The sequence below is a fragment of the Triticum urartu genome, chromosome 6 (genome assembly GCF_003073215.2).
Source record: "Triticum urartu cultivar G1812 chromosome 6, Tu2.1, whole genome shotgun sequence".
In the NCBI taxonomy this organism is placed as follows: Eukaryota; Viridiplantae; Streptophyta; class Magnoliopsida; order Poales; family Poaceae; genus Triticum; species Triticum urartu.
Window position 1 is genome coordinate 5529659 of NC_053027.1, and position 17892 is coordinate 5547550.

Below are 17892 nucleotides of genomic sequence, written 5' to 3' on the forward strand. Positions count from 1 at the left end.
ACCCTACTGATTTTCTTGTTCTTGGTTCCCAACAAGATGACTTTTGTCCCATTATCTTTGGTAGACCTTTCTTGAACACCGTTAATGCTAAGATAGATTGTAAGAAACAAACTGTCGGTGTTAGTTTTGGTGATGAGTCTCATGAGTTTAATTTTTCCAAGTTTAGTATAAAGCTTCATGAAAAAGAATTGCCTAGTAAGGATGAATTAATTAGTCTTGCTTCTATTGCTATACCACCTACTGATCCTTTAGAACAATATTTGCTAGACCATGAAAATGATTTACATATGCTTGAAAGAAATGAAATAGATAGGATTTTCTTTGAACAATGTCCTATACTTAAACACAACTTGCCCATTGAAACTCTAGCAGGTCCTCCTCCACCTAAAGGTGATCCTGTGTTTGAATTAAAATAATTGCCAGACACTTTGACATATGCTTATCTTGATGAAAAGAAGATATATCATGTTATTATTAGTGCTAACCTTTCAGAACATGAAGAAGAAAGATTATTGAAAGTTCTAAGGAAGCATCGATTTGCTATTGGATATACTCTTAATGATTTAAAGGGCATTAGTCCCACTCTATGTAAGCACAAAATTAATATGGAACCTGATGCTAAACCCGTTGTTGATCACCCACGTCGGTTAAATCCGAAGATGAAAGAAGTGGTAAGAACGGAAATATTAAAGCTTCTGGAAGCAGGTATAATCTATCCTATAGCTGATAGTAGATGGGTAAGTCCCGTTCATTGTGTCCCTAAGAAGGGAGGTATAATTGTTGTTCCTAATGATAAGAATGAACTTATTCCACAAAGAATTGTTACAGGCTATAGAATGGTGATTGATTTTAGAAAATTAAACAAATCAACTAGAAAAGTTCATTACCCTCTACCTTTTATTAATCAAATGCTTGAAAGATTATCTAAGCACACACACTTTTGCTTCCTTGATGGATATTATGGTTTTTCACAAATACCTATCTGCTACCTTTCAAAGATGTATGACTGCTATATTCTCTGACTTTTGTGAAAAGATTGTTGAGGTTTTCATGGATGACTTCTCTGTTTATGGGAAGTCTTTTGATGATTGTTTAAGCAATCTTGAGCGAGTTTTGCAGAGATGTGAACAAACAAATCTTTTCTTGAATTGGGAAAAGTGCCACTTTATGGTTAATGAAGGCATTGTCTTGGGTCATAAAATTTCTGAAAGAGGTATTGAAGTGGACCAAGCTAAGGTTGATGCAATTAATTGAGAAAATGCCATGTCCTGAAGATATGAAAGGTATTCATAGTTTCTTAGGTCATGTTGGTTTCTATAGGGGATTTATCAAAGACTTCTCTAAAAAATTTATGCCTCTTATGAATCTTGTACAAAGGGATATTCCTTTTCTTTTTTATGACGATTGTTTAGAAGCCTTTGAAACACTCAAGAAAGCCTTAATTTCTGCACCTATTGTTCAACCACCTGATTGGAACTTGCCTTTTGAAATTATGTGTGATGCTAGTGATTATGTTGTTGGTGCTGTTCTAGGACAAAGAGTTGATAAGAAACTGAATGTTATTCATTATGCTAGTAAAAATCTAGACAGTGCTCAAAGAAATTATGCTACTACTGAAAAAGAATTCTTAGCAGTGGTGTTTGCTTGTGACAAATTTAGACCTTATATTGTTGATTCCAAAGTAACTGTTCACACAGACCATGCTGCCATTAAATATCTTATGGAAAAGAACGATGCTAAACCTAGACTTATTCGATGGGTTCTCTTGTTACAAAAGTTTGATTTACATATCATTGATAGAAAAGGAGTTGAGAACCCAGTAGCTGATAATTTACCTAGGCTTGAAAATTTGCCTGATGACCCACTACCTATTGATGATAGTTTTCCTGATGAGCAGTTAGCTGCAATAAATGTTGCTCACAGTACTCCTTGCTATGCTGATTATGCTAAATATATTGTTGCTAAATATTTACCACCTAGCTTTACATACCAACAAAAGAAAAAATTCTTCTATGATTTAAGACATTACTTTTGGGATGACCCACATCTTTATAAAGAAGGAGTAGATGGTATTATTAGATGTTGTGTACATGAGCATGAACAAGGACAAATCCTACGGAAATGTCACTCCGAAGCTTATGGAGGGCATCATGCTGGAGATAGAACTGCTCACAAGGTATTGCAATCCAGATTTTATTGGCCTACTCTCTTCAAGGATGCCCGTAAGTTTGTCTTATCTTGTGATGAATGTCAAAGAATAGGTAATATCGGTAAGCGTCAAGAAATGCCTATGAATTATTCACTTGCTGTTGAACCATTTGATGTTTGGGGATTTGATTACATGGGACCTTTTCCTTCCTCTAATGGGTATACACATATTTTGGTTGCTGTTGATTATGTTACTAAATGGGTAAAAGCTATTCCAACCAGTAGTGCTGATCACAACACCTCTATTAAAATGCTTAAGGAAGTTATTTTCCCAAGGTTTGGAGTCCCTAGATATTAAATGACTGATGGTGGTTCACACTTTATTCATGGTGCTTTCCGTAAAATGCTTGCGAAGTATGATGTTAACCATAGAATTGCATCACCTTATCATCCTCAGTCTAGTGGTCAAGTTGAACTTAGCAATAGAGAAATAAAATTAATTTTGCAAAAGACTGTCAATAGGTCCAGGAAGAATTGGTCCAAGAAGTTAGATGATGCACTTTGGGCTTATAGAACAGCTTATAAAATCCTATGGGTATGTCTCCTTATAAAATGGTTTATGGAAAAGCTTGTCATTTGCCTCTTGAGTTAGAACATAAAGCATATTGGGCCATCAAAGAGCTCAATTATGATTTAAACTTGCTAGTGAAAAGAGGTTATTTGATATTGGCTCTTTAGATGAATGGAGAACCCAAGCTTATGAAAATGCAAAATTATTCAAAGGAAAGGTTAAAAGATGGCATGACAAAAGAATCCAAAAGCGTGAGTTTAAAGTTGGAGAATATGTTCTTTTGTACAACTCTTGTTTCAGATTCTTTGCACGAAAACTCCTCTAAAAATGGGAAGGCCCCTTGTTATCGAGGAGGTTATCGGTCTGGAGGCATCAAAATAAATAATTCCGAAGGTACTAACCCGAAGGTTGTCGATCGGCAACGAATAAGCATTATATCTCAGGTATGCCCATTAATATTGAAAGTAATATTATTCAAACTTTGACACCGGAAGAACACATAAAAGAGTCCTTCCAGAATCGTGAAAATAAGGAGGTACGTGATACGGTAAGTAAACGGACTCCGAAAAATCCACAAAAATATTTTTTATCAGTTTTGGAATATTTAAAAATTTAGGCAATAAAGAAACTTCCAGGAAGCATACCCTGGTGGGCACAAGACACCAGGGCGCGCCAGGCAAGCCTGACGCGCCCAGGTGGGTTTTGCCCACCTGGGACACCTTCCAGACTCCGTTTTTCTAACATATGCTTTTCCTCCAAGATAAAAGATCTATATATATATACTTCCCGAACCTGTTGATCACCGTATCGCGGAGAAATCCTCTGTTCTCTTTTCTTGTTGTTTTTGGTCAGATTTATCAAGCAACACATCATGTCTTCCTCCTCCTCCAACAACATGGAAGAAGATGCTTGGTTGATGAAGATCAAGCTAAAGAGGGAGGAGCCTACGGACATCGTCAAGGGAGACAAGGACAAGGAGGCTACCGTAAATCCAACCTCGGTGGCAGAACAAGCACTGCCGGCCGAGGAAGAAGAAGAAGATATCCTTAAGCCTTATCTTGCTCACCTTACCTCTGTTGAGATTGAAGCCTTCCACATCATTGAAATAGTTCGCATACAAAATAAGTATCTTACTCGCCAAAATATTCTACATCAAGAGCATATCATCCATCTTCGGAGCGTCATCCGTTGATTGGAGAATCTATTGATCCTTAAGGATAGGATCGCTTCATCATCACCATCATCTTCTCCACCACCAAAACAGAACTGATTATCGGGTATGGGCACTCCCCTTGGCTTCCTCCAAGCTTTGGGGAGGTGCCCCGGTATCATATCATCCCACTATCTTTTTGCATTTACTTATTTTAGTTCAATCTTTTTCTTTAGATGAATAAAATTTTAGTTCGATCCTTTCTTGTTTGAGAATTTGCTTAGTGATATATCCTTGTAATCGTGTGCAAGTTATATAATAAAGTTTAGTTTGAGTTTTTGCTTTCTTTACTTTCATGTTGCAAATAAAATAAAATAAATAAGAAAGAAAAAGAGAAAGGAAATAAATAAAAGAAAGGAAATAAATTAAGAAAAGATCATATACTGATCCTATGGTAGGTGATGACACCATATAAGGAAAAGTATAAGTAGAAAATTTTGTTAAAGATTGACAAACATAGTATTAGTCAATGATGCAACTCATGAAAGAATTAACAAGGGAAGAGAAGATTCACATATAAATATACTATCCTAGAAATCTTTTGTGATTGTGAGCCATCATCAGAATATTATATGCCAAAATTGTTGACGTTGGACAAGGAAGACAACTTAATGGTTTATGTCTGTTTATATTCTATTCACATAGAAGTCATATTGTCATAGATCCTTTAACATGTGATGCTTGCCCCTATCTTTGCTAGCCAAAAATTCCGCACTAAGTAGAGATACTACTTGTGCATCCAAAAACCCTTAAACCCAAATCTTATTTTCAAGTGTCAAATAAGTTGTCAGCGGTGGAAAAAGGCAATAAAATTGTTTGTAAATGCGTGAGATCATTTAGTGTAAGAGAAAATTGAGCGTTGCACGAACTTGTGATGGTGAAGAATAAAAGCGACAAACTACATAATAAAGGTCACTATCACAAGGGGCAATGCAACGTGACATTCTTTTGCACTAAGGGGTTGAGCATACAAACAAGTAAGCGCAAGACAACCTCTGCTTCCCTCTACGAAGGGCCTATCTTTTACTTTTATGTATTTACTTTTATGCAAAGAGTCAAAGTTTTCCTTTTATCCCTTCTTATTTTTCTCCTTTGGCAAGCATCATGTGGCGAGGAAAGATCTAGGCACATATGTCCAGTTGAATATAGATAGCATGAGTTATTATTGTTGACATCACCCTTGAGGTGAATACGTTGGGAGGCGAAACTATAAGCCCCTATCTTTCTTTGTGTCCGGTTGAAACATTTTGCTCATGTGTACGCGGTGACTGTTAGCAATCATAGAAGACTATATGATGGTTGAGTATTTGGACTTGCCTAAAGGCTCCGATACGTGACCCTTCCTGAAAAGATGATGAATTGCAGTTGCAAAGTTGACTGAGAACATAGTTTGTTGGTTTTTAATAGAGTTTTTGCTTTATACTTTGATTGTGTGGTGAATTGTTACTTATTCATGAGAAGTATATGATAAAAGTTCTATGATAAATATCTTATGTTTAATTTTGTTGCTGTTATAATAATCAACATGATGCTTCTATGTCCGTATTTTTTTATCAACACCTCTCTCTCAAAGCATGTGGACATGTTTTCGATTTCAGTTTTCCCTTGAGGACGAGCGAGGTCTAAGCTTGGGGGAGTTGATACGTCCATTTTGCATCATGTTTTCTTAGTGTTATATATAATTTTTTATCCATAATAATGCTTTTTGGAGTAATTCTAATGCCTTTTCTCTGATAATATGCAAGGTATACACAAAGAGGGAGAATTTCGGTAGCTGGAAATCTTGACCTGGAAAAGCTACGTCAGGCTACCTATTCTGCACAACTCCAAACAAGATGAAACTTTACGGAGATTTTTTATGGAATATTTGAGTAATATTGGAGCAAATAACTACCATAGGAGGCCCACCAGGTGGGCACAACCCACCTGGGCGCGCCAGGGAGCCCAAGCGCGCCCTGGTGGGTTGTGCTCACCCAGGTCCACCTCCGGTGCCCATCTTCTGGTATATAGGTCATTTTGACCTAGAAAAAATAAGGAGAAGACTTTTGGGACGGAGCGCCGCCATCTCGAGGCGGAACTTGGGCAGGAGAACTTTTGCCCTCCGGCGGAGCGATTCCATCGGGGGAACTTCCCACTTGGAGGAGGAAATCATCGTCATCATCATCACCAACAACTATCCCACCTTGGGGAGGGCAATCTCCATCAACATTTTCAACAGCACCATCTCATCTCAAACCCTAGTTCATCTATTGTGTTCAATCTTGTTACCGGAACTATAGATTGGTGCTTGTGGATGACTAGTAGTGTTGATTATATCTTGTAGTTGATTACTATATGGTTTATTCGGTGGAAGATTATATGTTCAGATCCAATATGCTATTTAATATCCCTCTGATCTTGAGCATGATTATCATCTGTGAGTAGTTACTTTTGTTCTTGAGGTCACGGGAGAAATCATGTTGCAAGTAATCATGTGAACTTGATATGTGTTCGATATTTTGATAGTATGTATGTTGTGATTCCCTCAGTGGTGTCATGTGAATATCGACTGCATGAAACTTCACCATATTTGGGCCTAAGGGAATGCATTGTGGAGTAGCAATTAGATGATGGGTTGCGAGAGTGACAGAAGCTTAAACCCCAGTTTATGCGCTATTTCGTAAGGGACTGATTGGATCCAAAAGTTTAATGCTATAGAATTTATTCTTAATACTTTTCTCGTAGTTGCGGATGCTTGCGGTAGGGTTAATCATAAGTGGGAGGTTTGTTCAAGTAAGAACATCACCTAAGCACCGGTCGACCCACATATCAAATTATCAAAGTACCAAACACGAATTAAACCAACATGATGAAAGTGACTAGATGAAATTCCCGTGTACCCTCAAGAATGCTTTGCTTATCATAAGACCGTTTTGGCCTGTCTTTTGCCTCAAAAGGATTGAGATACCTTGCTGCACTTTTGTTACTACTATCGTTACTTTCTTATTATGAATTATCTTGCAATCAAACTACTCCGTTACTTGCAATTTCAGCACTTGCAAACATTAACTTACTGAAAACTACTTGCCATTTCCTTCTGCTCCTCGTTGGGTTCGACACTCTTATTTATCGAAAAGAGCTACAATTGATCCCCTATACTTGTGGGTCATCAACCTCTTCATCCTATATATTCACATATATTCCAAAACCCTCAGAGAGAGGCACAAAAATACTTCTCCACCGCCGCAACCTTCTGTTACCGTGAGATCCCATCTTGGGGCCTTTTCCGGCATCCTGCCAGAGGGGGATTCGATCATGGAGGGCATTTACATCAACCCTATTTCCCTTCCGATGAAGCGTGAGTAGATTACCACTGACCTACGGGTCCATAGCTAGTAGCTTGATGTCTTCTTCTCTCTCTCTTTTATTCTCAATACCATGTTCTCCTCGATGTTCTTGGATATCTATCCGATGTAATCTTCTTTTGCGGTGTGTTTGTCGAGATCAGATGAATTGTGGATTTATGATCAGCTTATCTATGAATATTATTTGAATCTTCTTTGAATTCTTATATGCATGATTTGATATCTTTGTATTTCTCTTCGAATTATCGGTTTGGTTTGGCCAACTAGATTGCTTTTTCTTGCAATGGGAGAGGTGCTTAGCTTTGGGTTCAATCTTGCGTGATTTCACCCAGTGACAAAGTAGGGGTAGCGAACAAGTATTGAATTGTTGCCATCGAGGATAACAAAGATGGGGTTTTCGTCATATTGCTTGAGTTTATTCCTCTGCATCATGTCATCTTACTTAAGGCGTTACTCCATTCTTTATGAACTTAATACTCTAGATGGATGCTGGATAGCGGTCGATGTGTGGAGTAATAGTAGTAGATTCAGGAAGGAGTCGGTCTACTTGAGACGGACGCGATGCCTATATGCGTAATCATTGCCTTGGATATCGTCATAACTTTGCGCTTTTCTATCAATTGCTCGACAGTAATTTGTTCACCCACTGTATTATTTGCCTTCAAGAGAGAAGCCTCAAGTGAAACCTATGGCCCCCGGGTCTATTTTCCATCATATGTGTTTCTGATCTACTATTTTGCAATATTTTATTTTCAGATATATAAACCAAAAAAACCCAAAATATTTTATCTTCTGTTTAGTTTTATCTATCTCTATCAGATCTCACATTTGCAAGTGACCGTGAAGAGATTGACAACCCCTTTATCGCGTTGGGTGCATGTGTTTGATTATTTGTGCAGGTGCATCTATTGGGGACTTGCGCATTTCTCCTACTGGATTGATACCTTGGTTCTTAACTGAGGGGAATACTTATCTCTACTGTGCAGCATCACCCTTTCCTCTTCAAGGGAAAAACCAACGCAAGTTTAAGAAGTAGCAAGTACCAGGGTGGCCAGTTAACCAGGAAGTCAGTCGCCAGGACGGTTTCAGGGCCCAACAGACCAAGGCATAGCCTAGGCCCCTCGTCCCACAAGAAGTCTACCTTCTAGAAAATCACCATCTTTACATACAAGTTAGGGACGCCCTATGTCTCTATGTCGATTAGTAAATAGTGTAACCCTAGATCTCGTCCCCTTCAATAAGGCGAGACCCAGGTGATAGTCGAGACATGAAACAATCTCCACCTTAGGCGCTTCTGTTCCCTTCGGGGCCGAATGATCAACCACACACCACCACTTGGATACTCATTTCCTCTTACGAGGAAAGTTGGTCCACTCGGCTTCGTCATCAACCTATAAGATATAGGACTTATATTCTACCTTGGTTCTGTCCTCTACATTATCATTGTCATACTTAAGTTGTCATATTAACCGAGGAAAGCTATTTGTACTTATGGGTTGCTCTTTTTGTACAGTGCGATAAAATATAACCACCTATTAAAATATGAAGGACAACTCATATTAAGTTTAGTGTTACTGATTGATGTTGCTAGTGTAGTTACCCAAGTTTGATTCTTGCATTTGAAGAGTTGGTCAAAGCCTTGCTTCCAGAGATAATCTGTTAGGGCGCTGAAGTCCGGAGGTTGTCCATAGGACAACTCCTTTTCTCCGAGGCCCTTCAGGCACGAAAACTTCTTCCTTGGTCATCGAAAGCTTTCCCTCAAGAAGGACAGCCTCACACAGAGCAAGCCAAACCCAAGCAAATCATTTTTCTACAGTGCAACCGAAAATTATCCCGGTTGGTAAAAAGTTATAAATGAAGTGATGAAAGACAAAATGTTCAAACATATAAATGTTCATTGGTCTATAGACAAATCTGACACTTTCCAAGTGATATGTTGCCTTGGGTATTATGGTCATGTAATCACAAAGAATGCTTCAATAACAGATCTTGTATTGCATATGTCTTATTATTGAAATTGCTTTCATATATGACAAATGGTGGCTTATGTTTGTTCAAATTAGATGCGAGGGAACATAATATACATTTTCAGCTACAATAATGAAGAACGGAATATATTTTCTTACATAGAAGCTTGCATAGTATATGATTTTTTCCAGAACTATTCACAATTACATTGTCACATAAAATCTTGCATAAAATATTCACAACTACATTGTCACATATACCAATTGAACATTTATAACAACAAAATAAACTATAAAATTGTAATTGTAACACTCATAACTACAGAATCATCTATAACATGCAAAACTAAAATGTTACAACCAATTGTAATATTCATAGCAACCAATTGTAACATTCACAACTGCAGAATCATCTATAACATGCATAACTAAAATGAAATTGCTATTTTATTTTAAAAGAATGAAGCTTACCACCGTGGTTGGTGTTGTAACTGAAGAAAGAAGCACATGACGGTTCTAGAACCATGAATGGAGGTGCATGATACCTGGCTGTAGAGTGGATAAATACCGCAGCACAATAACCACGACGGGCGAATCTACGACCACACACGATGGATGGTGATATGTCTCCAACGTATTTATAATTTTTGATTGTCTTACGCTATTATATCATCAGTCTTGTATGCTTTGTATGCAATTTTATATCATTTTTCGGAACTAACCTTTTAACCCAATGCCTAGTGCTAATTGTTGCTTTCTACATGTTTTTTGTTTTACAGAAAATCCCTACCAAACGAAGTCCAAATAGGACGAAACTTTTTGACGATTTTTTCTGAACCAGGAGGGACCCTAGAAGCTTCGGGGGAGGACCATAAGCCAAACGAGGAGACGGCAAGACAACAGAGCGCGTCGGGGGGGGGGGCAGGCGCGCCCTAATGTCTTGGGGGGCCCTCGTGGCTCCGGCTGACCTAATTCCAGCGCTATAAATTCCCAAATATTCCAAGACCCACAGAGCGAGACCCGAAACAATTATTCTGCCACCGCAAGTCTTTGTTCTTCCGCGATCCCATCTGAAGGCCTCTGTCGGTGCTCTGCCAGAGGGGGAATCGATCATAGAGGGCCTCTACATTAATCTTGTTGTACCTCTGTGAGTAGTTCCCCACATAACCTATGGGTCGATAGTGATTAGCTAGATGACTTTCTCTCTCCCTTTTATCTTCAATACAATGTTCCCCTCGGAGATCTATTCGATGTAATCTTATTTTGCGGTGTGTTTGTTGGGATCCGATGAATTGTGGGTTTATGTTCAGATTATTCATTGAAATTAATCGACTTATATTCTGAACTTTATTATGTGTGATTGTTACTATGTAATGTTTTTCGATCTATGAATTTTCTTTGGCCAAGTTGATGATTAGATCTTCAGTGGAAGTGGTGCATATTAGTAGGTTCAATCTTGCGGCGTTCTCACTCTCTGACGGGAGGGGTAGCGAGGCACATATTTGTATTGTTGCTACTAAGGGTAAAATGACGGGATTTGATCATACTGATTTGTTTTATTTTGTCTACATTATGCCATCATACTTCATGCATTACTTTGTTTGTTATGAACTTAATACCTAGAGAGGCAAGCATAAAAGCGCTCCCGAAGTGGATTAATAGTAGTAGATGCAAAATTGTTTCGGTCTACTTGTCACGGACATAATTCCTATGTACTGACCATGCCATGAATAACATCATAACTATGCACTTCTCTATCAATTGCTCAACACTAATTTGTTTACCCACTGTATGCTATGTTCTTGAGAGAGATGCCTCTAGTGAAAACTATGCCCCCAGGTCTATTCACCATATTTACTAAAACCCTAAAAAGCTCGCCGCAATTTATTTACTTTTATTACCTTTTGCAATGTATATATCCATCACAATCAGAATTAACCCTTGCAATTAATGAGTACAAGGGGATTGACACCCCTCTTTCCCGTGTTGGGTGCAAGTATTTTGTTTCTGTGTGTAGGTAGAATGTCTGTGGGAATCTCCTGTTGGTTCGATAACCTTGGTTCTCTACTGAGGGAAATACTATCCACTACTATATTGCTTCTTCCTTCCTCTTTGGGGAAAAACTCAATGCAGCTCACAAGTAGTAGTTGGATGGAGGCCAGGTCGATCGTCGAGGCAATGCATGGCAAGAGAATGCCTCTTGGGACGGAGTGGGTGCGACCGTGTTGGGGCGTTGCCCACGCGCCGGCTAGCCACATGGGCGTCAGCGAGGGCACCGTCGTCGGAGATGACCGCTGGGTCATCCACGAGGGCACCGGGGACGTTTGAGGAAGGCTGGCGGGATGGAAATGCGCGTCAGGAGAGTGAAAACTAAAGAGAGTGGTGCTCGGCAGTGATAGTGAGGGTTTGAAATGGAGACATGAAGTGGAAGAGGGATATAATAACCCATGTACACAACAACACTGACAGGCGGAAAACCCGAAGGGTCAGATTTAATAGGTAAACTCATACGGGTCAAGCAAAGCAGTTGATTAGTGGTAAATACTAGAGCATTTTCTTTAACCTGAAACACAATATCACATCAGGGTTACTTTTAGAACGGTCCGTGATAAGCACCCCGCCAAGCACCAAGATGCTTATCACTGACACGCTAGAGGTAGCCAGTTAGTGCTATGGGCAGTGCTATACAGATCTATTGTAGTAGACTAGTGGTCCTTTCCCTCTATTCTCCAAGTGTAGCGAGGTGGCCTCCCTCCTGATCCGAGTGTACCACCAATGCTGCCATGAGCTCCACCATGGCCTCTAGCATAGGAGGGCTATGGACAACATTGGATGATGCGTATGCCGTTGCTTGATGAATGAGGACCGTGGGGTGGCTAGATCCTACGATGGCGAGTCCAGGAGTGAGAGGACCCAACAACAATGAGGTACACAGTATGATGGCACCATTCTTGTCCCAACCTTTCAATAAGAAACAATCGTTGATTTGGGTGGAGACAGAAATTGTGATGTTCTGAATACAATGTGAGATAACACCGCGCATGCGCAATCGCTAAACCGACTCCGGAGACGTTATTGAGCATCCGGGACACAATCAGCCTGACCATAGAACTCTAATATGTCCATGCATGTTGAGGAGGAACGTCGTACCCATCCTGGGGCGACGGTTGCGTGTTAAATAACCAGGTAGCGACCTCCTGGTGAAGCGTACAAGTTGGTTCAGATTACATTCTTGGAGAGAAAGAGATAAGGAAGTTACAACCATATGCGAATAACACAAAGATCCTAGTCTATCTAGTTGGACTCCTGGCGCGGTGATTATCTCCAGAACGTTCTGAACTCTGTCATGTGGATGGAACAATGTTACGTTCAACACCCTCCCATAATCACAACTTGGTCAAGTTGAGATTACGCTTAAATTCTTCAAAGTTTCGTATGGGCAAAGCTTTGGTGAATCCATCTGCAACCTGATCACAAGAATGAATAAAACGAATTTCCAGCTGTTTGCTTGCAACTCGTTCTCTAACAAAGTGGAAATCAATCTCGATATGTTTTGTCCTTGCATGAAAAACAGGGTTCGCAGATAAATAGGTGGCACCAAGGTTATCACACCATAAACATGGGGCTTGAGTGACCTTTACACCAAGCTCTCGCAACAAGGACTGGACCCAAATGATTTAAGCTGTGGCATTGGCCAAAGCTTTGTACTCAGCTTCAGTACTTGATCTTGATACAGTGGCTTGTTTCTTTACACACCATGATATTATATTTGGACCAAGAAATACTGCAAAACCACCAGTGGATCGTCTATCATCTAAGCATCCTGCCCAATCTGAATCATAGAAAGCACTAACAAGTGTAGATGAAGACTTGTGGAATGTGAGACCAAGATTGACTGTATCTTTTACATATCTCACTATACGTTTTGCAGCAGTCCAATGAGTTGTAGTGGGTGCATGAAGAAACTGACAAACCTTGTTTACTGCAAATGAGAGATCAGGTCTTGTCAAGGTCAAATACTGAAGTGCACCTACCAGACTTTTGTACCTGGTACTGTCATCTTGACCCAAGGTCTCTCCTTCTGCAAGTGACAATTTTTCTATGCTGGACAATGGAGTTGATGAAGATTTACACCCCTGTAACCTAGCTCTTCTCACCAGATCAGTGGCATACTTTTCTTGAGATAAGTGAAGACTGTTACCTTGTTTCTTAACTTCAATCCCTAGGAAAAAATGCAAGTCACCCAGATCCTTGAGAGCAAACTCAGCATTTAAATCCTTCAACAGTCCTGATATAGCCTCATCAGATGAGCTTGTGACAATAATATCATCAACGTATATAAGAACAAATATGGATGTTTTCAGCTTGTTGTAAATAAACAGGGATGTGTCAGACTTAGAAGGAACAAATCCAAGAGCTTGCAACTTGTGACTTAGCCTGGAGTACCACGCCCTAGGGGCTTGTTTGAGTCCATATAGTGCTTTATCAAGCTTGCACATGTGGAACGGTTTGTTCTTGTTTTCAAAACTAGGAGGTTGTTTCATATACACTTCCTCTTCCAGAACACCATGAAGGAACGCATTCTTGACATCTAGCTGGCGAAGGCTCCATCCCCTGGAAACAGCAATAGAGAGCACAAGACGAATGGTTGCAACTTTAACAACTGGACTAAAGGTATCCTCATAGTCTATACCATACCGTTGTTTGAAACCCTTTGCAACTAGTCTGGCTTTGTAGCGATCAATGGTTCCATCAGCCTTCTTTTTTATTCTAAAGACCCACTTGCAATCAATCAAATTCTTACCGTGCCGTGGGGGAACCAGATGCCACGTTTTATTTTTGAGGAGTGCCATGTATTCTTCTTCCATGGTTGCCTTCCAATTTTTGTCGCTGAGTGCCTCCTAAGAGTACTTGGTTCATCTGTGGAGCACATTAGACTGAAGTTTGTCAATTGTTTGTAATTAATTGGTTTTATTACCCCTTTTTGAAGATGTGTCCATGGAGCAGCAGCAGGTGTTGATGCAGAAGATCCTGATGCTGCAGCGTCAGGGGCAGCAGAACCCGAGGAGGATCCTGTGGCATTCCCCGCCTCGCTGCCAACCGGACCAGTCGGATCCTCTATACCGACACGGGCTGGAGATGGTGGAGATGCGGCGGAACCAGGCGCAGACAATCCTGGGCCGCGGGAGACATCCGGCGCAGACCCATCATGGCGCAATGAGGAGACGAATCCTGGCGGGATTGCACCGGATCGCGTGCCAGCGGACGGGGCCGGATCTGCCCTGGGAAACGCGCCTGCCTCCCCGCCTGTCGGCTGGCGGCGCATGTAGTGGCGGGGCCCATCAGTGGCCCAGCGAGTCTCGGGCCGCCGCGCGGGGGCGTCCGAGTGGTGGAGGCGGGATGGATCGCCCAGGCCCGTGATGATGCGCCGAGTGGCAGACGCGGGGCCGCCGCTGGGTTGGCTGTCGGGCGACGCGGAATTCCGCGCAGCGCGCCCCCATGAAACTCCGATCCTGAGGAGGATCTGCTGTCAGGCTGCAGTGGAACTGATCCCGAGGAAGATCTGTCCCCCAGCCCTGGACACATGATATATGGCGTATTTTGCATATTTTCGCCATTTTGGATGGGTTCTGCACCAATTTCTGCGTTGTTTTCATCTGCAACATCATAGAACTCATGCACTTGGTTATGAACATTAGTCAATATTGGATCACCACAATCATTATCCCCATGAGAAATACCGGTAAGACTAGATGGTAGAAGAAGAATTTCTTTGCGAAGGAGTGCACCGGCATTTGGATGGAGTTCTGAGAAAGGAAATTTTGTCTCATCAAAAACGATGTCGCGGGGAATATAAACGCGACCAGTGGAGATGTCAATACACTTGACACCCTTGTGTTGGGCGCTATAGCCAAGAAAAGCGTATTGCTTAGAGCGAAACATGAGCTTGCGAGCATTGTATGGACGGAGATTGGGCCAGCAAGCGCAACCAAACACGCGACAGCTCGTGTAGTCAAGTTTGGTGTGAAGGAGACGCTCAATAGGAGTTTCATAGTTAATGACACGGCTAGGGAGCATATTTATGATATGTACCGCAGCAAGAAAGGCCTCGTCCCAAAATTTAAAGGGCATGGAGGCGCCGGCTAGTAGAGCTAGACCGACTTCAACGATGTGTCTGTGTTTGCGTTCAGCAGACCCATTCTGTTGATGAGCGTGAGGACATGACACGTGATGGGATATGCCAATTTTCTAAAAGAACAAGTTTAACTTCTCGTACTCCCCTCCCCAATCAGATTGGAGAGCTAGGATTTTGCAATCAAATTGGCACTCAACAAGAGCTTGGAAATTCAGAAACACTTGAAACACATCCGATCTTTTCTTAAGAAGATATATCCATTAAAACTTGCCATAGTCATCTATGAAACTCACATAATACGTGTGTCTACCAACAGAGGAGGGGGCAGGCCCCCACACATCAGAGAAAACAAGTTGTAAAGGCTTGGTAGAAACACTGGTAGAAATTGGATAAGGTAATTGATGGCTTTTAGCCTTTTGACAAGAATCACAAATTGTCTCAACATCACGCTCTCCAACATACGGGAGCTTATTTTTCTGAAGTAATCTCTCAACTAAGGAAAAAGATGCATGTCCTAAATGATCGTGCCATCGTGTTGAAGACACTTTGGTGGCACTAAAAACTTGTTTATTGAATCTTCTAATCTCCGGAATCAAAGGGTAAAGCCCACGAATGCATCTACCTCGACATAGCACCTTCTTCGTTGCCTGATCCTTGATCAAAAAGAAATAAGGGTGAAACTCAAGAAAGACATGATTGTCAATGGCAATGCGATGAACGGAAAGAAGGCTTTTTGAAGCACTAGGGACATGCAAATTTTCCTAAGGTGAATTTTCCGATGAGGGGTTTTAATAATTGAGTGACCAACATGACTAATTTTCATACCTTCTCCACTTGCTGTGTGGATGTGATCTTTACCACGGTACTTGCCGAGCATGGTCACCTTCTCCAGCTCACCGGTGATGTGGTTTGTGGCGCCGCTGTCGACGTACCAGTTGGTGTCGACGCCGTAGGAGCCATCAGCAGCTCCAGCCACCTTTTCATCTTGGGAGGAATCATCTTCATCTGCTTCAAAATGATACCAACAATCTTTCGCCGAGTGTCCAGGCTTGCCACAGATTTGGCACCTGATTGCATCAGGGCGTGATCTGTTATTGGAGGAGATGTTGCGCCGGCCTCGGTTGTTGGAGGAGAAAGGCCGGCCGCCATGTGTGTTGTTGGCGCCGCTGCTGTTGCCGTTGCCGGAGCCCCGGCCCTTGCCGTTCCGAGGTGGACCGCGGTAGCGGGAGCCTCCGCCCCGGCCGTGAGTGGCAACGTTTGCCGACGACTTGAAGCCGCCTGCCACGCCCGCTCCCTGGAAAAGAGCCACCCGCTGGTCGAAGTTACTCATCTGCTCGAACAGCTCGTCGAGGGTGACCGGGGTGGTGCGGGCGTCAAGGGCGGACACCAATGGCTGGTACTCCATGTCAAGCTCGTTGAGGATATAAGATATTAACTCATCATCCTTCAATGGCTTGCCAGCAGCGGCGAGCTCGCCGGCGAGTCCCCGCATATACGCGAAGAAGGTGGCCACCGATTGCGTTCCTTTCTGCGCATTGGTGAGAGCGGCGCGGATGTTGTTGACGCGGGACAGCGACGTTGACGAGAACATGCTCGCCAGCACCGTCCAGAGTTCGTGTGCGTGCGCGATGGAGGTGACCTGCACTAGCACCTCTTTGGACAGGTTATTCAGAAGATAACCGAGTACCTGCTGATCCTCTCGGAACCAGACGGCATGGAGCGGGTTGGGGATGGTTTCCTCCTTTCCATCCTTCCTTGCCGACGACGAACTTGGCCGGCTCCACCATGCTTTCATCAACGTACCCGAAGACTCCAGCTCCTCTCAGTCGCGGCGTGATCTGAGTGCGCCAAAGGACGTAGTTGGTGCGGGTAAGGCGCTTGGTGATCTGGCCGGAGAGGGGATAGGAGGCGGCAGCGGATGAGGCCATGGCAGGAAGCTGTGGTGGAAGGAGGAAGGCTAGATGGGAAGAGTTAGGCTCTATATACCATGAGGAGGAACGCCGTACCCATCCTGGGGCGACGGTTGCGTGTTAAATAACCAGGTCGCGACCTCCTGGTGAAGCGTACAAGTTGGTTCAGATTACATTCTTGGAGAGAAAGAGATAAGGGAGTTACAACCATATGCGAATAACACAAAGATCCTAGTCTATTTAGTTGGACTCCTGGCGCGCGGTGATTATCTCCAGAACGTTCCGAACTCTGTCACGTGGATGGAACAATGTTACGTTCAACACATGTCTCTTATGAGGAAAATCATGTTTTCACACCTCAAGTGTTGTTGTAGAGTACAAATTATCCTGCCAAACTTAGAAACCCAATAAATCTAACTACAATAAAAACTCATGAGAATACTCCACTCAGATGATTCCAAAGTAGCAGTCTGATCATTTCAAAACCGGTCTTAGATGAGGTCTATGCCTATTTGTCTGCCAAATCACCTACACAACATTCATCGTTTTCAAAATCAAATAAATACAACCTTCAAGAAGTTCTGAAATACAATCTTTTTCCTGACA